This window comes from Haliaeetus leucocephalus, unplaced genomic scaffold (assembly GCF_000737465.1).
Source record: "Haliaeetus leucocephalus isolate CR32 unplaced genomic scaffold, Haliaeetus_leucocephalus-4.0 Scaffold932, whole genome shotgun sequence".
NCBI classification, from domain to species: domain Eukaryota; kingdom Metazoa; phylum Chordata; class Aves; order Accipitriformes; family Accipitridae; genus Haliaeetus; species Haliaeetus leucocephalus.
The window spans coordinates 11,387,882-11,412,441 of record NW_010973368.1 but is presented as its reverse complement, the minus strand read 5'-3'; positions in this window follow the sequence as shown (position 1 = coordinate 11,412,441).

Sequence of the window (24,560 nt, the reverse complement as noted above, 5' to 3'; positions counted from 1 at the left end):
GTGATAGTGTTGTGTGTTGAATCAGCAGTTTACTGGTGCAGTACACTTCAGCAGACTGTCACTGAGGCTACCAGGAGTGGACTAAGACTTGTTTTCAGCTGACCTGTTAGTGTTTGTAGTTATATCAGCATTTACATTTTGTAAATTAATATAATGCTTATTCAAGTGATCCTGTACTCCTTGGCAACAGGCTCTTAAGGTATTTGGTTTCTTTCAGAGAGAGAGAGAAATGGGGATAAAACCATTTCTGTTTTTCTAAAACTGAAGACTCAAGATGTCAGAAGTCACCTCCTCAGACTATGGAGTGTATCTCATCTCATCTCATATACCAATAATGGAGTACATCAAGCTCTGAATAGCCCTCTGTTGAAAGTACATAGCAGTTCTTATTCTTACATGGTTTATGGGGTATTTTATTCAGCCCCCAATTGTCTTTTTACCACTTAGGCTGAGAGGACAGATCCTTGTACTAATTCTCTAAGGACCGCAAGTAGAGATTTCTTGTCAAAGGAAGCTAAAGTCTATGGTTGACTATTCTGATGTCTCTAAAGAAGAATCTGCCTTCACGCCAACAGTATCAATTATTTCCTTGTATTTCCATGCACAGTTAACAGTATAAAATGGTCTGTCTGCACTGATGATTTGTACCTCTGCTTTGATGGGAACAAGTTCTGAAAGCAGGGGCACAGCCTATTTAGCACAACCTATTGGGTCTGCCTTTAGCTCAGCATTGATGCCATGAATATTACAAATTCTAGTTTCAAAGATTCGTAGATTCCTTAGTCACCTATGTGATTCATACAGAAGTCTGGAAAAGTCAGGAGATCCTTTCCTGGATGAGCTCAAGAACTAATAGATGCCACATACCTTAAAACTAGAGACAGTGTCTTACTTTTTGAGTATTTATGCAACTCAGTCCAAGCAAAAGGGTTCTGTTATCAGTCCTAAAGATGTCTCTTCTGATTATTACCTCATCAGAAATTTTCAGAAACACCCCATGAGAAACCGAAGTTACATAGCATCAGTGAGTATGGTAGATTATTAGTAGCAACAGTACCTGAGAACATCTCTTAGGTTACCACCACTACTAATAATCTATCATAACCTCTGACAAAATCAGTTTGACAAGTATTGTAAGAGATGTCAGTCAATCCTGAGAGATTCATACCCTTAGCTACTCCTTTCTAGGAAATCATTTGAACTATTCTCAGAAGCTGCATAATAGTATAATTTCCAATACATGGACACTCTACAGTTTCCACCTATCTTGCATATCTACTTTTTTTTCATCCTTGTTTACTAAATATGTTCTTCCACAAGAGTTCATTGGATTCACAAACATAGGCCTGTGTGAAGTGATTCTTCAAGCGTGTCTGCTGTTAAGCTGATCTATTTTACCTTTCTCTCTAGCTGTATCAGTTGTTAACAATATTCCAAATTTTTATAAGTAGGTGGAGGTGGGAAGAAGCATGGAGGGAAGATAGGGCATTCATTCCCATACTGCATTTAATGTAATCATTGATTCATGTGTAAATCCACAGAGTAAAAACTTTGTTGTCTCTCAACCCTACTTCTCCACCATGTTCTGTCTTCCATGAAGTGTACATGTGTACCAGAACCTAACCTTCTTTGTAACATTCTAAACGTTTGGGGTTGGGGTTGGTTGGTTTTTTTAAGAAATTCTGTCATTGTAAAGTAACAAATTTCTAACTCTGTTGTCTCCCCCAAACCAGAAATTTCTGAAGAAATGGTTGCTTTGTACATTTCAGATGTCATTGTATAGAAATTTCTTACATTCTTCACTGCCTATACTGACCTATTTAAGGACCAGGCAATTTCAGCTCAGGTATGTGCCACCTTGCATGAATGTGTGCTCCAAGACAGCTCTTTCAGAGGCCACAAGGCAGATTACTGTGCATTTTAGCAAAGAAAAAACAACTTCTGGTGCTTCTTATCAGTACTCCCATAAGAGAGAGATTACAGAAACTGTATGCTGTGTGTATGTGCATGTATGTATCATATCTATGTTTATGCATATAGACAGAGAGACTATAAGTCATTTTAGTGTGGTTTCTTAGTTTGAATTTGATAAAGTTGTGTTTTACTCACTGAACAACTCAGCACCTTCTGCCAATAAGTCTGCCAATAGCTGCGGAATACATATGGACAAGGCCACATGAACTCTGTTTACGAGAAGGAAGGTAAGTAATTGCTCTTTGTCTTTTTCAGCAGGTAGGCAAAAGGCATACAATTAAAGAATCTGTAGCATTATGAGGACCTACTTTCAAATATTGTTTCATCTGTGCAGGTCACCTGGCATCCCCATCTGGTATTTGCCAGTTTGCTTTGACTTTGGAGAGGTTTTTCTTTAGTATTTGTAAAAATAGTGTGAAAGACACATGCTTTTTACTTAGGGAATTATCCAACACAATAAGAAAATTATACTTCTTGTCATTATAGGCCAGTTGGAGCAGCTGTGACTTCCCACTGGGACATTCTTCTCATTATATATCCTCTGTGGTTGTAGATGTTCTGGAAAAGTTTCCCATTGAATTTGAAGGAAGCAATCCCTGCGTAAAACATACATTAGCTGTTACGAAGGGCATAAAGGGTACTAGCGTTACACTCTACCTTTCTAATCCTGGTAAGTGCAGATGCATTTGATCATGAGTCATTAGTTACAGTAAAAAGAATATTAATATATGTTCCCTCTTATTTCAAGCCATGAACTGTGGTCCTGCATTGCAATACCACTGTTTTTTATTCCAAATAGGCACACCACTTCTTTGTGAGTGGGGAAGCTTCATATGAAATGCAAGTGCCAGAGAACAGACTAGCTAAAAAGCCACTGCCTTTAGCAGATGCAAAGTATTTCACGTCTCTGACAATTAGTGATCTGGGAGCTGCTATAGCTTCTGCTCAGTTCTGAACGCAGCAGGATTCAAAAGATCCTACACCTTATAGAGGCAAAATTTTCTTCCTGGCACCTTCTTTCTCAGAGTCCAATATTCTCTGACCAGATTCTTTTAGATATTCCACATGAGGAGGGTTTAATATTTAATATCAAACATACTTATTTGGTATATTTGGCATTACATGGGGGGTTGATTTAGCAGAGTGATACAGCAATGAACTGACATCACAACACAAGCATAATATAGCAATTGTAATATTCAACTGTGGCTGAATCTTGATGCAAATGTAATTCTTATTACTGGTCTCTGTATGCTCACTGCCATGACACTGGGCAACCCCAGTCACCTGGAAGAAATAAGTGGATTGAAACCAAGCTCAAGCCTGTTGCTCCCTTCAAAGCTTATTATTTGTCTAATTTTTATGCTTTGTGTTGGGCTGAGCTACCTACACTCTGCCCCCCACCCACTCCCCACTGCTGGTCTGGCTAGCTCACAAACATATTATTCTTTGTTAATAGTCTCAGGGAATCTGATGATTCACTGGTGCAGCTGTCATATCTAAAACCAAGGTTACCCTCCAGTCTACCTGGTATCAAGATAAGTGCAGCTTGCTTTATTTTATGTTCTTCCTCAAGCTCACAGGTTTTTGCCCTTTTTTGAGCTCTCCTCCACTGTGGGGGTGTGCTGCTTGGATACACAGCTGAACTGCCAAAGCCCCTACTGAGTCCAGAAGTCAGTGGATGGTGGTGGCCATGCCACTATGGTTTTGCCTTCCTTGAGCAACAGTAACAGCTGGCTTACAGAAGTCCTTGTTGAATCCCGTCACCACAAAGCCCAGCATGCTACAAGCAGCCTGGCCTTGCTGTGAACAGCAAGGGATGCCAAAAGCTGTTGCTCTGTGAGTAGCAGCTCCTACCTCACATTTCTGCTGAGCTCATAACCTAAGCTTTTAAACTCATAACAGTTTGGATTTAAGTTCATAAACATTTTCCACTTATTTCAACCATGCATATAAATGTGGTTATAGCTGTCTATAAATAAATAGGCCCTTAAATATTATTTTCTTTTTGGTTGTGATATGCTTTGAATAGTCATATAATCATTTTAGAAATCACTATAGTATATTAAAATGTTATCAATTACCAGGTGATTATTAGCACTCCAAAATTTTTGATGAGCTCACAAGTCACTTCAAGACCTTATGGAAGCAAAACCCGCTACAGTTCAAAGTCAGCTGCCTGCATTTTGATCACCTTCACCAATGTTGTAATGTTTTACATGTTAGTATGGTAAGACAGGGGAGTGGAAAAATCATTGCTCCATCCATTTGCTTCATCTGTCTCCGATTTGGCTGCAGTACAGATCACTCAGCGGGCTGCAAATTAGTTGAGGATGAAAATGTGTTGACTTTAGATAAAAACAATCCAAAAGTCAAAACTGTACTGTCTGTCTTTCTGATATATGCTAAATTTAGTAGGCATATTGGTTCAGCTAAGAGAATAAATTAGTAACTGAGCCTGGTATTTCATTATAGTGTGCATACAAATGTATGTTCTTTGGACACAAGAGGCATTAAGCACAAAGTGGGGGCTTTTTCTATCTTTCTGAGCCACTTTCAGCCAGTGCTCAGGCCAAGAAGCTTAGTCTCCTTCATTTTACTTAGTGTTTATTCTGCTATTTCTTGGCTTTCTGCTTCTTTTTCTGTCAGTTCCCATGTTTTTCCTTGCTCCTTCTACTTCACCTTCACTGAGGCAACATTCCCTTTCAGCCAATCTCTACTCTTTGGGTATAGCTTGTACTCCACTTTTCCCCATGACTTTGAGGCAGAGGCATCTCACATTGTGTGTCTTTCATAAAGAAGCCCAGATTCTTTTTACATTGCTCTTAATGAAAGGTGGTTTCTATACCTACCAGTACACGAGTCTCATAAATGCGTAACATCCTCATCTTCTTTCAACTCATGGTCCTGATGAGGTTTAAAACAACATTGTAAACTCTTTCTAGCAAGGCAACAAACATCTAATTGAACATTTTATGCAGCCTTAACTATATTTATTAATTTGTTTGTTTGTTTCCACTTTTTTTCTTTTAGGTTATATTAACATCACCAGATTAAAGCAATATATTTGGATTGAAATCATCATGGAGATTTATTTCCTTTTTTGGTTTTTGTTCAGCTGTCAGAGTAGTTTCTTTTAGCAAGCCCCTCAGGAATGATTAACATCTCCCCACAGGCAGAGGCCTAAGCACACCATTGGCACATAGCCTGTTTAAGGTCTCACATGACATTACTGGGCAGAGGCTCTGTATCCGTAAAAGAGTCTTTTCACAGTGAACATTCCTTAGCTAACACAAATGCTCATGTCATTTGACAAAGGTTTTGTGATTCCCAAGGCGTAATGGGCAGTTTTGAAATAGTGATACAAACTCAAATCTTCCTTTCCCAGATCTAGTCCAGTGAGTTGATACCTGCTTTGGTCATTCTTTTCTGTATTTTTTTCTTACTGCATCCCAAAAGGTCTCACTATAGTATTCTGAGGAAAGAATACTACCTCCCAAATGCCTCTTTTTGCCTAATTACTTTGTAATTGCACCCAAAGGTGATATCATTAGCTGCCCTATAGGAAGCTCTAATTTGATCTGAATTTTGTCAATAGCTTGTAAGTTCTGTTTGTTACTGGGAAATGTTGAGGTGAATGGTAAAAGATCAGCTTCTCACAAAGTTCAGTCTTGTGCCAGATGACTACCTATGTCTTTGTCAACTGCATGTTAACCAGAAAATCTCTGGTTTCATTGCATTCATTTTCAGGTGTGACCTTGCACTGGACAAATCTAAAAGAAATTCCAGAAGCTTCCTTTCTCACCTCCCTTTCTTATCTATACAGAAGTTACTAAATTTGTTGGTTAAGATTAAGCAATTGCAGTTCCCCTTGCACTATCTGTTATTTGTTGGAAACACTCAGCACAATGCCAGGTATATATTTTGCTTTTGAGCATCAAGAAAGTTTGAAGCCAAAAATCCCCAGAAATCTTGGTCATAAAACTGAATCTAACTAATCCTTTTTTTAAAATTTAAATTAAAAGATACCGCATCAGGTAACCACCTCCAGGATTTCTATCCTGTCAAAGGAGAACATTTCCACTACAAATCAATTGATTTCCCCAATGTACCCATAGCCCAAGTCTTTGTGATTCTCTTCCTGAGACTATTTCAGAACTATTTATAGTGAAATCCTGACAAAACTGCTGCATGACAACTCTTGTTCAAGTGCACACTTTTATCCTGCAGTACATATGAGCTAATATAAGGACACTTATTTCATAATGGATGGAGCATAGATGACATCCCATTGACCACTGAGTAAGAGCAGCTAGATGTTGGGAGGCTGTACACTAGCTACCCCTACAGTAAGGAACAGTAGGCGTGCACCTGCTAGTGTATTTCTAAACCAATGGACAGACAGACATCTAGATGCACCTTCACAGATTAGCAGTCCACACTGAAATTACGTGCAAGTAATCTATGTTACCCTTGCTTACACATGCCCAGCATAAGTCTTTTGGAAGCTCCACAGGTTCTGGGAGGAGGTTGCTATTGTTTCAGTTCTCTAGAACTAAACGGATTTCAGTCACTTCTTTAATAATTTATGAAGGGCACCTGTTATACCTGCTAGTTTCAAAAGGACTTAACCCTACCCAAACAATATTTTAATAACTTTTTAAGCAATTTTTACTTCTTCACTGCTGTAAATTATTATGGAGATTATTAGTATTTAATGTCACATTCCTATAGCGTCCAGAAAACACACAATGAAAGTAGAAAAAGACATGTAAAGCTAGGTGGGTTGTGAAGAACTAAGAAAGGTAATTTGAAATGTGGACAAGGAGAGGCTGGTCAGCAAAAACCTTCTAATCAGCAAAAACCTTCTGAGATCTGAGCTGTTCACATACTTCCTGATTCTTTCTTCCCAGCAAGGGAAACTACAATCAAAATCTTTGAAAAGCCAGTATACTCTAAGGCTGAGTTGTCCTTCCTTTCATGGAGTGTATGTCTCCAATTCCTAAACTTTGGCTAATTAAAAATAATAATCTTTAGTTAAATTTTATACAGTACTATTTAAAAATTGTTCATTTTAAAAGCTCAAACTGGTTTAATTTTCTAAGACAAAAAGCAGCTACATTTTTCTTAAATTTTGTTACAAGTATGTGTGAAGTGATTCTGCATGGTTCGCTTAGCAGCAAGTTTTGTGGTACACCTAAATTTCTTTTTGGTGTAGCTGTTGAAATCAAAATTGAAACATAAAAATTGAGGGTGCCAGACTTGACTCCTGCTGCAGTGCACAAAGCAGAGTTTGAAGTCACTTTGCAAGGAATGGGACAGGCCCAAAAAGGTATTTCTATGTCATTTCTTGCCTGTGTGTTTTTCAGAAAGGCAAGCACAAACAAAAATAAAATTGTGATTAGCTAGAAGACTTTTCTTCTATCCCATCTCCAGCTGTAGTAATGGCATTGGATTGGTGCTTTGAGGGAAAGCGATTGTCGTTAATATTTTTAAATGAATTGTGGGATATATGCTGTATTCGTATAACTTTATACATCATGTTAAAATGGAAGTGCTGATCATGCCATGGATTCTACCTCTAATAGTGAGATTGCTGTAAGTAACATGAATTTGTTAATGAGGAATTTTACTTAGAAAGCTTGTTTATGAACATTTTAAACTGCAGCTATAGGCCAGATTGTGTTGCTCTGTGGTCTTTCAAATAGCAGGCATAAGGAATTACTCAAAATGAAGGTCATGATTTGGCCACAGAACCACAATGCTAAAAATAAACAAGCGAACTTTAACTCTTTGCTGTCTTTAGGTGAAAATGGATTGAGAAGCACTGATGTGGAAGACAATAGTGATTCCAGGGAGCAGTATTTTTCTAATCACAAGAATTCTGGACAATAGAATTGCTATAGCAGAGCCCACCATCCTGACAAGGTGCCTTTTGACAGGAGCTTTGCATCCAAGCAATGGTTCTTGCATGACTTTGGTACTATAAATGGGAAAAAAATGAAACCTGAAGTTAGAAGGGTATAGGTATTTGATGCAAGACTATAATAATATAGCAAAGAATAGTGTTAGATACTTGGATCTGAACACAACCTACACTTTGAGATTCAGAGCAGTCCCTCAATATACAGGTAAGAGACTTAGCATTTAGTCCTTTTTTAAGCATATAGTTTGTGTGCAATACATGAAATGGCCATTAGCTCATTTGTGTGACTTTGCACAACTAAATAATCTAAGCAAATTTAAACTTTAGGTATGTCTACTAAAATATTTCTTCCTTATTTTTAAATGCTATTACCTGGGTAATGTATTCTAAATGCTTATATTCAGCCAAAAGTGAATCTTACCAGATTCTGTCTCTCTTGTCTTTTCTACTGAGAAATAAAAGCACTTTACTTTGGCTGTTATGAAATCTTTTAAGTCTCTTTCAATTTGGTAATGTCCATACATGTGTTATCTTTTGTCAAATACTTTAGCACTGGCCTAATTTAAAGTATTAAGCTAGCTATAAATGTGAAGTCTATAGGTTCATCTGTAATTTTGATTTAATGTCTCAAAGTTAATCTGAGAAGTGGGCATAATTCCACTGATTTAATTGAGCTGCACATGACCCTTTGTCTTCATCAAAGAAAAATGGCTTTTGACAATTTTCAAATGAAAACCATATAAATAAACATAGTTAGAGACATTTAAAGTAAAGCCAAATGATTTATTTTTTAAAGTATTTATTCATTTTCTATTGCATGTAGACATAGTTACTGTCCCTGATTCACATACACAACTTCTTAAATAGCTGGTCCTTAGCAGATCATTGAATAAGTCAAATTAATAAAATAGAGGCAAAGGGAATGTAAGTAACAGAGATCAGTGCTTAAATAGAACCTTAATCTAACAAAACAAAGTGTGCAGTTTGACAATTATTTTAGTTGTGTGAAAAATATTGTGGATTTTGGTGAGATTTGTCTTGTAAAGCAAGTTATTTCTACTGGTAAAAGTTTGCATGGTAAAGTTGTTTAGGAGGAGATTATCGTAATCAATAAGATAAACATCTCTCACTGAGACTTCAGAAGGGTAATTCTGCAGTAATTGGTCTTGACTAGTTGAAGTTGGAGTTTACTCTGACTGGCTGTTTGTTGAAAATATAAGCATATGACAGTGTTATCAGTGGTGTTCAAATCACTAAGGAAAACAGTAGCTAGGTAAGAATTTAACATTCTAAATCAGGAGGACAAAACACTTAAAAGACATATTTCCTAAAGATTACAGCATTTATGAATGCAGGTCCCTTTGGGAAATTAGAGAGTTTTATGCTCTTAGATCCCCAGGACACATTTGAAAATCCCAACTCTCACCTGTACAGAGGAGAGCAAGTCCTATCCTGTGCATCTGATATGATATGAGCTACACATAACCTATCTGGGGAGGCAGGAAGGAATTCAAGGTATTCTTGACACCACAGTACTTTATCCTAAGCTGACCAAGCACCTTGCCGATATCAGAGAGTAGCACCAGGATTTATAGCTGATCGTGCTGGGAGCAGGTGACCTATCAAGATGCCTACATAGTCCTGTAAGGAAATTCTTTCATGGAAAAAGTATGCACACCCTTCAGGAATGCTAAAATGTTGATATTCAATATATTAATTAGTTTCAGGCCCAGTTATTAGTTTCAGTAGTACCTGTCTGACGTTTCTGCCTCTTAAAGGAAAACCAAGCTAGCTACTGTGCTCCTGCCACTGATGCTTGTGTACACTGCAAATGTGCTGAGAGTCTTCCTCTGATTGCTGTGGCCTGAATTGTTCCCTCCCATAGCTACAAAAACAGTTCATCCTCTACACGTAAGCCCTTCATTCTAGGTTCTCACTCACTGCACAATGACTGCAGTTGAACTCTGGTCTCTGATCTTAAGACTATTGTTATTAGTCACTGAAGTAAGAAATCAAAACCAGTTCCAGCCATCAGCCAGGAACTTAGGACTCTCTCTTCCCTCTGCAGTACTATCATGTTGGACCATCATGCTCTCCCATGCATACTGTATTTCTGGCTTAATTTCCCTGTGTACATGGCTAGCAGCAAGTATTTCAGCATTAGGGAAGATGGAGACAGCAACATGTTTACCCAGCTTTATAAACTAACAGTCAAGATGCTCTCTTGAGAAAAGGGTTTGGACTTAGGCTGTGGAGAAAGTTGAACATAGGGCTTGTATGGAAGAAGTTGAACACAGTGCTTGTACTTTCTGGGTGAGTGCTCTGATTAGTATACTGTACTGCCAATGATCAGCATGCCTAGCAACAGCTGGTTTTGGAAAACTGAAGTGGCTATACAAACATTTTAAAACTGAAGGGGGGCACTTAAGATTCCATTTAACTTAACTCAATGAACCACACCAACAGATCTCCTTAGGAAATTAATGTGCCACTCCACTTACATTTGGATCCCTACTAACTTATGTGAGAGCTGGGTGGTTATTTGCATAGGCCAGAGCAGCCTGGTAATGCTCAGGAGTGTTGAAAGAACACAACGACAAAGGCAATGGTGACAAAAGGAAACAAAGGAAATTCCATTTAAGCATAAGAAAAAAATATTTTACTGTGAGGGTGGTAAACCACTACCTGTGGACTCTTCATCCTTAGAGATATTAAAAAACTGACTCGACAAGATCCAGAGCAGCCCTTTCTAGTGGATTCTGTTTTGTGCAGGAGATTTAGACTAGGCAGTCTCCAGAAGTCCCTTCCAACCTCAACTATTCTGTGATTCTGTGAACTCTGAGAATTTGAAGGCCAAACAGAAAGGCGAACTCTGGCTTCAGACTCAGCTTTTGGTGCTTGAAACTCAGACAAATCCTATTTTAGGTACCCAAGTCCTCACTGAGATCAAAGCAAAGAAAACCAGCTGTGAAGAGAACTTCCTTTGCACTTGCACGTGTTTTCTTCATGCACTAACATGGATAAACTTAAAAAGAAAGAAGTGTGTGTGGTTTGTGTGTGTATTAAAAAAGAAACAACAAAAAGAGGGAGGGAGCTGGCTTGTAAGAAAGAATTAAACCCAAGGGCTAGAGAGCTCAAAGCAGTGGAAGTCAGAACATTTTTAAGTCAACACTTTGTACAGATTTTAAACTGTGAAATAAGTGGAGATGGAAATGCTAGACAAAAAGTTAAATATGCTTCCACAGTTACTTTCATTGTCCTTGGCTACCGTACAATGAAGTACTAGTTAGTCAGGCAGCCAAACTAGCAAAGAAGCAATTACTGGTATTGTGGAGGGAGTACACATAGAGTTATGATGAAGAAATTTTCCCTATTCCATTCACATACCTTTGAATGGAAGTAAGTTCTAGAGCTTGTGTTGGCAATCCATCACTACTGGAAGTGACTGCAAAAGAGGACTGGGATGAAATGGATAATTACACACTGGAGTTCTCTGTTTGCAGCAAATATTACAAGCCAGTAAGGGAAGACAATTCATTCTGAGCAACAGCTATGCTTCCACCATTCTTTTATTCTGAACAATTATTCAAATACAGCATTATTTTAATTGGAATAGTTTAAGTAAGTGGGGGAGTTATCTTTAGATTGAGTCTGAAAAAGCAATGATTTATTTATGTATTGTAAAAAATAATTATGTAAAATTTTACTGAAATTTCCTGATCATCTTTTCTCAGTCCTTGGATAGAACATTAATATATGTCAGCAAAGCATTCCTCTACATAATGAACATTGTTAAAAAAAATTTATGATATATGAAACTTCAGGTAGGAGTATCCCTCTTCTTCTGTTTTTGGTTCACTCTTGTTTCTTTATTATTACATCTTGCAGCTTCTTTGTATCGTCATCTAAACAGCCAGTTTCTTTCTGAACTTTCTCAATTTGGAGTCCTTTTCCTATTTGATTACATAGAGGTGTGCATTTAATTATAAATATCACATGAGATGTAGTTCAGAATGATTGAAGAAGATCAAACCATAGGCATAGGATGAGATGGATCTTTGTAAGAATGTCTTCTGATGGAATGGAACTACCTTGACATAGCAGGGAAATCTTAGATGGGTAATGGGAGATTTCAAGAACTGGAAAATCATCTGAGAACTCTCCCACACTGACATGTCATTAGAAAAGTTTGTAGAACAAGTCAGTTAAAGAAATAGTAAATAACTGCCAGAGCATAGAATGGTCATTCAAGAATTTTAAACATAAAATTTCTCACTTGAAAATTGAGGTGTGTAACCTATCATTTCAATCAGTCAGAAGAGCAGAAGATGACAGACATGCCACCAGTTTTTAAAAACTATTTCAGGGGTGATCTGGGGAACTACAATACCCAAAGTCTGACTTTCATGGGTGGCAAACTGATTGAAATTATTGTAAAAAACAACTACTAGAAATTTGAATAAATTGAAATATGAGGGAAGAACCAACATGGATTTTGAGACAGGAACTTGTGTAGCAAATGTAGCACTCATGAGACTGAGCTAGTGATTCTTGCGTATTTGGATTTGTAAAATGCTTCTTTGAGAAAGGTACCTCACTAAAAGCTCTCGAAGAAGCTAAGCTGTCATGAAACAGAAGCAAAGATCATCCATGGGCTAGCAACTGGAAGGGAGATCCAAATAAATGATTGTTTTTCACAAATAATACAGAAAATAGCCAGTGGAGTACCATTGGATCTACAGAGGTCCAGATCCTGCTGTACAAGCTATTCACAAACAACAATGAAAAGGTGTATACTGAAGCAGGAAAGTTTGCAGAAGATAAAAAGTTGTGTAGCAAAGTCATAACTAAAGCAGACAGCAAAGAGTTGAAGAAAGGTTTGACAAATGCTGAGCAGCCTGACAGTAAAACTTCTTGTATAATGCATGCTTAACAAATTCAGACAAATGCACTTGAAAGAAAATACAACACAGAGAGCTTTTAGCTGTTACTACTCATGAAAGGGATTTGCGAGTTACTGGATAGGCAGCACCATGCTCTGTGGCAAGAAAAGACAAACTGAGTATTACAATTATATCTTTATGAAGTAAATAGATAACAAACCAGGAAAACATCACAATGCTATCATACCAATCTTAAATCCCAAATACATGCACTTCTGGTCATTCATCTCAAAGACCAATGTAATAGCACTAGATAACACGCAGAGAAGTTAAACAGTAGGGATGTGAAACAATTAATAGGTTCTATACAAGGGAAAATGAATAGGACATTCCTTTGTGGAAAAGCGATGATTAAAGGTGGATAGGGCATAAAATCAGTGGTATAAAGATGGTGATTCATTGTTTTTCAGAAGTGCAAAAGCTATATAGTAATTTGAAACAACAAAAGGAAACACTTTTTTTTACATGTTGCTTACTTGAATTGCTGAAGTCATTGCTAGAGGATGCTTTGGAAATCAAAAGTATAGATAGGTTTAAAAAGGGATTAGACAAACATATGGAGGATATGTCCATTGTTTGCTATTGAATTCAATGGTCCAAAATGCTTTAACAACTGATTGTCAGAAATAAGAACCACTTTGTACGACCCTGTTTCTTACACTCTTTCTCTGAGCAGTCACAACAGGTTACAGTACAGAATGCTGAAATAGATGGACCTTTGGTCTGATCGGTGTGGCAGTTCTTACAGTCTTGTGACAGCCACTTTTTCTTTGACTGTGTTCAGTGTCATGCTGAGGCAACATCAGTTGAGCAATATGAGAAGTTCAGTATAAAAATAACATCCTTTTCAAAGTATTCTTTCCATTTGTATCTACCACCCCGCTCTACTGTGGCAGGCATTGCCAGTAGCTAAAAATACACAAGCCCATAAATAACATCAGTCCCAATCGTGTGGCAGTGATCTGCTTGTACCATACTTGTCCACATCATTTCTGTTATCAGTTTTACCAATTCATAATTGGCAACTGCTTCCCCCAAGTACTCTGGTAAAAGTATGGCATTGCCACATACGCTGAAAACTAACAAAATCAGGGTTTGTTACGTTAAAACTAGAACTATGAATTCTTCAGACGCCTTGCTAAGTACATTCTGCTATGAGGCCATTCCTAACAAAAAGAAGGACCAATTAAATGGTCTTCTGGTCATTGCCATAGGAGCATTACAAAGGGAGAAAGCCAGTTTTGAAATGTGTGGCTCCAAGATAAACAAATTCAAACCAGTCTCTTTATACCCTTGCACTAGGTTAGTAGGCAGGAGGAGCAAACTTTGCAATGCAGATATATCTGCCAGTGCAAACATGGTATTTACTACATTCTTTTAAATGGCTATCTTTGTTTTCAGTGTACTAATTTATTTTCACAACATAGCTACCTACGGGGTAAATCTACAATAGCTGTGATTATCCCAGAAGCATCATGTGTTTGTGATATGGTAGCATATATTGTAACACTGAAGAGTGGCAGCGTATGTGGGAAATCAATTCATTACATTTCTCCAGTTCCGATGACTGCCGAACCGTGGCTACAGAAAAATCCAAAAGATGAAAATGGTTTTCCTCTCCTAAAAGAACTGCTGGTAAGAAAGCTAAGCAGCCATTAGGTGGTGCCTCAGAATTGGTACAGAAAGGGAAAGCCTTCCTACCTTGTGCATTCATTTTTGCAGAAGAACCAGGAGCATGTGTATACTTAAGTGCATGTTTATCTGAAGAAGTTATCAACAACAGCCTACCAATTTCGTTGGGGGAATGCATTGTGCAGAAATAAATCAATGTGCAAAATCAGACACTAGATTGAAAAAGTGCATAAAATTAGTCTATTTTTAATGTATGCTAAAATATGCCTTTTACTATTTAGGTTGAATAAATTAAACTGCTACTTTCCATGTAACCCCATGACCTCCCAGGGCTTTTATTTTCAGTACAGTGTTTTTGGGGAAAAAAAAAAAAAAAGGAATTTCTCTCAGGATCCCTAAGTTCTTCTGCTATGAAAGATCTGAACTGAGATAGCTGGAGGCAAGAAACAGCACAGTTCCCAATTATGATACCATTCACTGTACTACTATTAGAAAAGTACCATTTAATTGTCATTCCATAAACATCTCCTGTTTAAATGGATGAAGACTTCTTTTGCAAACAAGTTTTTGTTTCATTTTGTGAAATGTGTGGTCTCAACCTTGGTTGAGAAAATGTTTTCACTTTCAGCTTTCTCAGACTGTACAGGGAAGGTAAGAAATAAAGTAGAAGTATCGAAATTATTGTTTCTAAGCTAAATTCTGGTACTTGGCCAGGCACCCAACCAGTATTAGAGTGAGAACTGCTCAAGGAAAATTGTGCTCAAATTGGACTACAAAGGAGACATTCCAAACCACCACCAAGGCTTGAAAGGCTTAATGAATGCCTGAAATAACTAGAGCAGTTTTTCCTTTAAATGTAGCCATATAACAACACACAATTTGAATTTCAGGTTCTAAGAATGAAGTAACCAGTTACAATGCTTCCAAGCAGTTTCCAACGTAAGCATTTCAGGTCCATTAGAAATCTGTCATTTCCTTATTTTGTCACAGTTACTGAAGTCAACCAAAGGACAGGCTGGGAAGTCAAAGGTAAGGATAATTTGAAATTTGAAATTACAGAACAATTTTGGCCCCAGTAAGTCCATGGCAAAACCCAGTAATTTCAGTGAAACCAGGAATCATGATCTTTAAAGGTCATTGCATAGTAAGAGAAGCCAGAAATCTTTCTGAGTATTCCCCTAAGAAAAGCATCCCTTTTCCCCCATACTGTTACTTTTCTCACGTCCGTGCCTTCGTCATAGTTTGTGGTTACAGTGGATTTTCTATATAGTTATTTTGCAATATTATCAGGAATCTTTTTCCCCTTGCCACTCCTCATGCCTACAAAAAGGCTAGACTGAACTAAATGACAAGGCTGTGTGCAGGAATGCCCAAAAAGTCACTTCCTGGGAAAACTCAGAACAGTGTTTGCAATATGAAGAATAAAGGGCACTACACATAGGATAAACCAGAAGCAGATACATGCTGATTGATGGGGTAAGGATTTCAAAGCAGTATAAGACAGGAAGGAGAAGGATAGTAAAAAACACTGAGAATGTATTTGGCTTGAGGAGGGAACCAAGTTGTGTAGAACCTTGCAAGTGTAGAGATTAGTCCTATATCAGGGGACATGGTAAGGCAGAGATTTCAAACTAGTGATGGGTATGAGCAGAATGGCAGTTGAGAACATAACCTAAGCACAAATCATTTGAGTGTGCTGAAAGCAATCAGGAGAAAAGCAGTAAACATAGAAAGAGGGCAGCTGCATGAGCGAAGGAGGGAGATGAGTATGATTGGATCCATGGTTTCCTAAGTGAGAAGGTCAGGCAAGGGATTTAGTACTGGTCCATGTGATATATAAAAGGTAACAGGAAAGCATAAATCATAATCCCAATGATTTAGGATTATGAGAAGTGAGAAGCACAGAGGAAAGTAGGAAGGGATCAAGGCTTCAGCTTTACTGACTGGAATTAGTCTTGTTTTCCTTTATCTCTAGTTGCCCTAGAATTCTCTCATGCCTGCAAAGCACTGTAAGATCTTTTGGTGATCAGGGCTCTAGGGCGACAGTGTTTCCAGTTTCAGGGGACCTCAACAAATGCTATTGGCAGCTGTCAATTCTGTTGTCCCCATACATATCCATTAAATCGAATGGCTATGCTACCACATATTTGAAATACTAGAGATTGTCTTAAAATCAGTGAGCCTCAAACTATGGAGGCTAATAAAAATCAGGAAACCCCAAAAGTCTAATAGGCAACAAATGGAAGTGAGAAAAAATCAGGGCCACAAATTTTCCATGCACAGCTGCAAGAATGTGAAGAATGAATCTGACACCTCCTGCTGCTGTTTATATACTATGTTAACCAAATGAGTGGGGAGTTAGATTGTTTATCCAACTTAACCTCCAGTACCGCACTCCCTAGAGCACGACCCCACACAGCTTTCATAGCATCCTGAGCCAGCTGCTGACCCAAAGATACAAGTCCATGGCTACTGAAATGTCTCAGATGATATAAACAGCACCTACAGCTGCCTGCAAGGAATTTGGGCTTGTTTTACAATGGGTCTCAAGACTGTCCAGCACTGATGGTACTCGGTCAGATTGAGCTGGAGCCTAGGAATGATGACTCAGGTATGGACCCTGCATGCCATGCTGGGTTTTTATTATATTTCTCATGAAGCTTCGCTTTATATATTTGGACAAGAGTAAGCAGCTTGCTCTACTGATCCTTGAACATTGTGTTAGAGACAGGATTCCAAACAATCCCAAAACACCTCTGTCAGCAGTGAAGGTAATCTGTCACCTAATGGGAGACAGTGCTCAGTGCCTCACAAGAATCAGTTAGGGGAAAACTTAGAACAGAAAAAAGAAATTAACTAATTCAATTTCCCTGTCTGTGAAGCCAAAAGCTACATTAGGTGCATTTAATACATCTGGGGAAAATAAAAATTGAAAATATTTTTGAAGTGTTGTTTTTTTTGTGGTTTTGTTGTTGTTTTTTTTTTAATTTTACAGGTATCAGTGAAGCACCAGGAATGTTAAAAATAAAAGACTATTCAGGAAAAATACTCCAGACTACTGTACATAATCCAGATTCTATGTTCTTAAACATACCTGTAAGTTTTATAATTTAAAATTAAAATAAATATTATGACCAGAAATGGGTATAAGCCACAGTTCCAGAACTAAACACCATTTACCTTTGAGGCAGTTTTGATATGAATTGAAATATCTTTTCAACAGCACATTTGTAATTTGGGCCCATATCTAGATGAGATAAATTGGGTTTTATGTTTTATGCATCATGTAATCTCTTAAGGTGGTAGTCCCAGAGACAATGAAGGAAACTTTTGATGAGTCTTTTGTGTATTAACCTTTGCAATAAGTTGCTTCAGACATCTTGTTAAAAATCTTGGGTTTTTTAACTAACCAGTTTATTCTATACACTGTCACCTAGATTTTTTGCCTTAGAAATATGACTTATTAATCTGTGTGATTATATATTGACATACATATTTTAGAAGAATAACTATGCCTTATTTGAACGTATGGAATTATACTAGTTGATTTCAAAGCCCCTAAATGCCTCTGTGGAAGTGGTCTTCTCCTAATGCACTGCCTTATGGGAATGATAGTCTGGGCCCATATCACCTGTTTAGAGCTGGGCTGTGATGATGAGACTATATCTCCTGTGGCGGAATGTAGCCCTGCTGCCCAAACTAGGAAACTGCACTTCTGTTTCAATCTCACTCATAAGGAAATATTTCTTATCAAGAAGAAACAAAATATGTAAAGAAAACAGTGAGACTGCTTGATAGCAGACCTTTTGTGAGCACCAGAATGCAAAAACTACCCACCACTAGACAAAATTGTTAGGTCAGCTGAAGGTCCTTAGTTAAATCTTGCTTGATGGCTTTTAAGAGCAGCATAGGTATGTTCCTTCCTAGCCTTACTTTTGCTCGATTTTATATTCAAAATTCAGCAATTCTTATGGAACTGATTGAAATGGTGTCAAATGTTTTTGCTCAGCAAAGCCTATATTTTTTTGAATTTTTTTTTCCCTGCAAAACAAAGAATCCATCAACGACGATGACAATTTCTTTTAAAAGGGATCTAGGCTTTTCCATTTCAAAGTATCAACTATTCCTGGACTTTCCCATTGTCACCTGTTGGATGAATTTCAGGTACCATAAATAGACTGTAATTTATGTAATTTATAGTCACCGTATGTCATTGTGTCACTATAATTGAGTGCTATTTAAAATAAAAATTATACTATTTCATATGAAAAACAAACGAGTAAAAACAAAAGCTTCACTTTTGCAAGTCCAACCTCAACTCTTTCGTTGAACAGTGTCCTATTCACATATTTGGCCATTTGCAGAATCAGTTTCTCTCAAATATTGTGTTACAGCTTTCTAAACGTGGTAAGCTATTCAGCTTTTTTGACCATTTTGGTCAAATTCAAGCTCCACCTGGACTGCGCCTGCCAGTTACACAGAGATCTGGAAGCCCTGCAGCTCTGGTCTCATCCCTGGGGCCTGTCATGGCTCTTGACCTACCTACTCTTAGTGCACATCTCTAATGGAAGACAATCAGCACAAGGATCGTACATTAACTCCCACTCAGTCTCCAGCCAGACTCTGCCTACCTGCAGAGAAGTTTCCAATAAAAGGTACTGCTGGCCTGTGACCCTTGTGACCCCACAGAGGTTTGCATGCAGAGGACCTTCATCAGTATATATTATTTGTTAAGATGATGTTTACTGATAGCCAGTAGGTGCTTTTAAAAGGTCATTATCATATTTGGGTTTCGGTTGGAAAATGATAACACACAAAGATCCATACTGGGGTTTGGGGCTTCATGAATCGATGTTTTATAAAAAAAATAGATGTAGATACAGCCCTTAGCCCAAAACATGTACAGTCAAAGAAAACACAAAAAAGGTAGAATAAGGAACTAATGAAACTAATTCTAGCTCAGCTTTTTATTTACAAAATACCATGTTGCTGTAACACAATTGATACCTACTATATAAAAACATCTTTTTCGATATTCCATCACTGAAATTGCTTTCCTGTGGTGACCATCCACCTTCCACCTTGCAACCTAGCAATTTTGTTCTGAAATACTGAAGGACAAAATTTCTGCTGAGCTCTCAGATTGTTTGCATCTGAAAGAAAAAGACCATACTCTTCTAGCTCTGTGCTGAGAACGATTTAGGTTTTATATTAGAAATAACACATTCAGTGCATTAAAACTTTGACATAGAATTTTAGTAATAATTGAATAACAGATATTTTACATGTTTTCTGTTTCAGATTTATGTTGATGATGTTGTGACCTTTTCTGAAAAACATTTTACTTGTATATTAGCAGTTGTATTATTAGTGGGCATTATTTTTGCAGCATCTCTGAGACAAGATTATGATAGAATGGTAAAGAACAAAGAAAAATAAATTCAGGGGGAACAACAAAGGATCACCATTACAAACTTCAAATACTGCAACTGCTACTTCTGCCTAGGTAGAGGAGCAGTGTTTTCAAATTATGTACAAGATACCCAAAAGATAAATTATTTCTTTCCCTGCATGATTATTGAACCTCTTACAGATGCTTTCTGTTAAAAGTGGCTCCTGATCTGATAATATATTGCTAATCTTCCAAAATTTTTATTTTCACATATGTAAATTTTCTATTGGATTTTGAGTTATCATTCCCAAATTGTTTTTGATATCTCTAGAAAGTATATGTTTACAAGATTTTTTTATGCAGGAGATTTCAGGAAATATAAAAAATTCTCTTCTCACTGTACTGTTTTAGTCAGTATTAAACACAAATAAACAGGTAGAACTGAGATATATTCTTATAGATTCTCTCATGTCTATTTTCTCAGCTTCCATCACCAATGAAAACTGTAATCCTCAGAAATAAATCCTGCATGTTAATTAGTTTAGACAATTGTCAGTGAATATTTAATAATTATTAAGTAAATTCTATATAGTGACAAGCTGCACTGATGAGTAATGAAATGGTGTGCACTTACACTGCCTTTGGTAGCAATGTCCAAGTGTGCTTTTAGTCATACTTATTTAGGACTACTTATTAGTCCTGTTTATTTAGTCCTATTGGCATGCATCAGACAGCCGCACAGCAGAGGCCTTAGGGCCCTGCAGCATGGGTAACTGCATTCTCACCACACTTCAACGCACTGGGGTGTGAAAGCTGCCATACCCACTTTGCACCTCACTGCGACAGACCTTACTAGCACACACACCATTCCCAACCTTCTTCCTCCTGCACATCTGCTGATAATCCCCACATGCCACTAATGCCTTTGCCCGTTAGTCGCAGAAAGTCTCTGACTTAAGAGCTTTGCTTTGAGGCTATCCATACTCTCTGCAAGAGAGCCTGGTAGTAGCTTAGTACATCGGACTAGTATGTTGGACTTCAGCATCCATGTCACCTTGCAGCAGAGCATTCCATCACTTTCTTTAATGACGCTTGAAAAAAGACCTCTTTTTCATGTTTTGACCATCCCACCCACGCACTGGACTTCTTGCTTCTTAGTTCTTGTATTGGAGAAGACATTAAACAAATGACCCTTGCTGACATTCTTCATGCTTTTCAAGATGTTACAGGTGTCTGCCACATCCTAACTCTGGCAGGAGCCAGAAAGGAGCCAACATGTATGGAAAATCATCAGGGGACTGGGCTGGGAATGGAGAATCAGGAGAATTTCAGTGTGACTATTGAGGAACACCCTTTCCAAAACAATTTAGGCTGTTATTTCTAGGTGGCAATAAAAGCAATTTTGCATTTGGCCTACTTAGCTTCACTTTTGGCTAGAGAAGAGATGCAATGTGAGGACAATGCACATTTCCCTCCCTGAATGCCTAGCCTCTTTTACTGCAGAACTCATCCACAGACTACAGAGCCTGGATATCAGGTTCTCACCTCTGCTTTGTTAGCGTCATATGCAAAATGGAAGATACTAGAGATGACTTAGATAATTAGTAATCTCCCTAGTAGTTGGATGTGCTCCCAATCTGCCTGCTATTCATATTACCTAGTTGCAGCTTGTACCACAATCATTCCTGCTCTGTGCAAGTCTCGAATTATTTGCATTTTCAAGGCCATCATTGTCACAAACACTGAAGTGACTCATAACTTTTAAAACTGAAAAAATAAGCCTGTATTTGAGTTTCTGTCAGTGCAATGGCTGATTCTAAAACACTTCCTCCAAGAAATGCATCTTCCTCCTTTTTTTCCAGAACATTTTTTCATTGACAATTTTTTACATTTATTACATTATCTTATGTACAGAAGTACTGGCAGTTTCACCAGCTTTTGTCCAGGAACCTGATCCTAAAAGAGGTCCAGTCCAGTCCTTCCAGATGACTGCTCTAATTAAAGCATCAGCCTACTGAGATTGTGTGTGTCTGTATGGGTAAGTGTCTAGCAGTTTGCCTCTGTGTGCTGCTGTCTTGCTCTGGCTCTGACAATGTCCCTTCTCCTCCCCTTTTGGTCTTTCTCCCTTTTTGCTCCAAATCCACCTATGTAGTTTGTATTTACAAAATCGGAAACAGCTTTTAACAGTTCCCACACACACTTCAGGATGTGCCTAAAGTAATGAGGAATTTATTTTAATGAGAGAGTATTGCATTGGTTAGTAATTTTTTAGGTGATTAGGTAGATAGATACATAATAGGAAAATGGGGCTTGTTTTTTCTCTTCTGTGTTTCTGGTGGACTTTCAAAACTTCTTGGAAACAAGGTTGACGTGGATCTCATACTTCCTGCCTCTCTATCCACCATTTTCTCAAAAGACCACCAACCACATGGGTCTAAGAGAAGCCTGTTGCAGTCCAAGTTACAGATGAAGTACTGGAAATCTTGTAAAAAAAAAGGGGGGGGTACATGGGAGCAAAACTCAGCAATAGAAAGTCTGCCATAGAAAAAGGAAAAAAAAGTACTCAATAACATCTTACTAAAAATGTTTACAAATACAGTCAACAGGCACAATAATAAATGTAAAAATAGAAATGTGCATTGCATAGGGACAGCTAGCATAATTCAGATGTCTCAGAGTTCCCCTCTCAGAAAAAGGGAAGTTTCACTATTGGATGAAACAAATGACCCAGGCATGTTATCTGCATCCAATTGCTTCAGCAGTGCTTTGAAATTCTTCAGTCTTTGATGATGAGGCCTACATATTTAGATAAAGCGTAGCATTTCCAGAGGCATACAGGAATTAAAAAATGCAGCCTTTGCATGACTATGCAGTTGCATGGAATTTTTAAAAGGAAGCTCTGCTTGGAAGATGAGGGTCTTTTCAGCACTGTGAAAGTTCAGACAGCGATATTGATTGAAAGAAAAGATATGACATTTCGGTTGAGGGGATTCGTATGCACATTACATAGGAGGAAAAGTCACAGAATTTTAACTGCTGACCTACACAGGTTCAGGTTTGTGGTTCAGGTAGAAGAACAGGGCTACTGCTTCTAGGGCATCCGTGGCAGGATGTGAAAACTGAGCAGCAGCATCTGAGACATGATTCATAGGGTATGCTGCAAAACAGTGCATGCTGCAGGAATCCAAGACATTGAAGTGCAACAAATGGATGTGCAAAAAAAATAAAGCTCTTCAGAGCGGTCCTTTCTGACCCTTTTCAATTCCTTAAAATCTATTGACAATGAGGACACCAGAATTATAGAATATGGCATTACTTTTAGTCCTGATGTCACATTCTTCCACAGCTTGCTAGCTTACAATATACCCAAAAGGTATTAGATCTTATAGACACAGCATGATACATGAAGTTTATGTTGGGTTGCTTGTTTACTATGCAGCCTAGCTTCTTTCAGAGCTGCCTTACTATTTATTCCCATAGGTGTGACCTTGTATTTGGCTGTATCTGAATGGTCCCATTTAGGAGGTGTAAGTCAGAGCACAACCAAGCCATTCCTAGCTGAGCATGGTGCCCCCCCCCCCCCGCAGCTGCCTGAGCTACTCATCCATCAGCTCTTGAATCAACACTGTTTACAGCTCAGAATTTTAAGTTAAAGTGTCATTGTTTGCCTTAAAAATGCAGTGATGACTGGGATGTGCTTATGAGCTCACGGACATTTGTAAAACTGGAATAAGCCAGAAGCAGCTGCCAGTAACCTTCCCAGCTGTCTCAGGCTAAGCCATTCCTTCTCCTCCATCAGAACCTTCAGCAGGTGAATCTGTCTGTTTCTGACCACTCTCTCCTCAGCTGTGTGTATACTTCTTCCAGGCCCTCTGAGTCATGCAGTTTTTATTCACAGAGATTTTACGTTGACTTTCTAATCATTACTACAAATTCTAAATAGCATCAGTCCTACTCTTGATTTCTGCACAATCATCTAGAATCATCTCCAGTGATCGATAATTCCTTTTGAGCTATGCTGGTCACCTCATATCTGACCCATGCAGCGCAAGCTTTCTTCATAGAATACAATGTTGACCTTTCAGAAAAATACCCGAGAACTATCCAAGTATATTATATCTGCACCATTATCCTTATTAGCAACTTTGTAATTTAATAAGAAATTAAACAATTTTTTTCCATAAAGCCACATCAGCTGCTACTGCTATATTCCCACCTTGTAATTCGTTATTGCATCCTGTATCAGCATTTATTGTCTGCGATTGATGTCAGATAAATCAGTCTATTATTATGTGTTCTCACTTGTCCGATTTGAATACTTATAGTCAGTCTTCCCCTCTTGCAGAATTTCTGCAATAATTTTAGCTTTATTAAAAATTAATATGGTTTCATGCTTCCTGAGATCACACATACAAACTCCTTCGGGACTCTCAAGTTTTTTAAGACTTGTGTACTTTAAAATATTTCTTTCTACAAATAGTTGTTCAATATCCTTCTTAATAATGACCAGGAAGGCACTTAGTCATCATTATATGATACAAATACATCACACAATCTTTCAAGTATAGAACAAATTTATTTATTAAACAGTTCTACTTTTTTGTATCAATATCAACATTTTTATAAAATCCAGATATAATAGGCCTATAAGAGTGTTAAGATGTAGAAAACTTGAGCTGTTCCTAAAACTACC